The sequence below is a fragment of the Chiloscyllium plagiosum genome, chromosome 8 (genome assembly GCF_004010195.1).
Source record: "Chiloscyllium plagiosum isolate BGI_BamShark_2017 chromosome 8, ASM401019v2, whole genome shotgun sequence".
Lineage (NCBI taxonomy): Eukaryota > Metazoa > Chordata > Chondrichthyes > Orectolobiformes > Hemiscylliidae > Chiloscyllium > Chiloscyllium plagiosum.
In genome coordinates this window covers 69,392,387-69,393,590 of record NC_057717.1, presented here as the reverse complement: position 1 = coordinate 69,393,590, position 1,204 = coordinate 69,392,387, and the positions used below count along the sequence as shown (strand labels likewise).

The window sequence follows — 1,204 nt, the reverse complement described above, 5'->3', positions numbered from 1 at the left end:
AACTTTGTTTGAACTCATGATTTGGAGATGCCGGTGTTGAACTGGAGTGTATAAAGTTAACAATCACACAACACCAGGTTATATCCTGGTGTTGTGTGATTTTTAACTTTGTTTGAATTCGTGAGCTTTCTCACTCAAGTTGGTAGCTTTCTCGCTGAATTTGGTCAATGCCTCGACTGGAATAGACCATGATTCAATGTATGAAAGTACATTTCACTGGGGTGGAACCGAAACCCGCACAGTGACTGTGAATAAAACAGTGGAAACTTCCAGCACAGGAGCAAGAGACCCTGAAGCAGACACGTGAGGGCAAATATCTTTCCTTTGTCAGTGAAAGGCACTGCTTCCCAAAGGGGAGCCATCGAAGTGAAGCAGTGAATGTGATAATCTCTTCTGATTGTTCACAAGCTGTTGAGCACGATTAAGTGGATTGGGCCAGTGGCGTAATGGATAACGCGTCTGACTTCGGATCAGAAGATTGTAGGTTCGAGTCCTATCTGGCTCGCTTGGCATTCTCTGGCTTGTGCAGCATTTTCATTCGTGCGGAGGTGCAGGGATTGGATTCGTACGTTTGCTGCGCAGATTCCTCACGGTCGAAGCTGTCACTGCTCTCACTTTCCTGCACAGCGCCGGGTTTTTAATGGGGCCAGAAAAATATGTGTTTGTGTGTTGTTTTTATGGCTAACGCAAATGACTGTGGATGTTGGGAATCTGAAACAATAACAGGAAATGCTGAGGAAACTCAGCAGGTGTGGGAGAAAACGGAATTCTCGGAAAGTTCTGGCGAAATTCCGAACCCATGTCTCTGGTTCAATCTGTGCAGATGCTGCCAGACCTGCTGAATTTTTCCTGCTACTTATGATTTGGTTTTTATCTGAATGTATATTCCATCTATCAGGATGATACACTCACACACACAATGCATCGATATTTACACCTTTTGGAAGCTTAGGTCATTGAATTCAAACACATGCAATAATTTTTCACTGTCCCTCAGATCCACAGACAGAGCGACCCGGAAAGGCAACCACGTGACGTGGTACGATAGTCGTAGCTGAGTGATTACATCGATGTTGAAAATGTGTTGCTGGAAAAGCACAGCAGGTCAGGCAGCATCCAAGGAGCAGGAGAATCGACGTTTCGAGCATGAGCCCTTCTTCAGGAACTTGACATCCTGGGGCGTTTATATTTGGGGTTCCGAATC

The 1,204-nt window shown here is 45.3% G+C and overlaps 1 non-coding gene across 1 annotated transcript; it reads left to right on the top strand.

Moving 5' to 3' along the window:
• Nucleotides 1-432: 432 nt before the first annotated feature.
• On the top strand, nt 433-505 carry trnar-ucg. The gene has a single exon. It is a non-coding gene; the product is annotated as a tRNA-Arg (tRNA).
• The last annotated feature ends 699 nt before the right edge of the window (nt 506-1,204 follow it).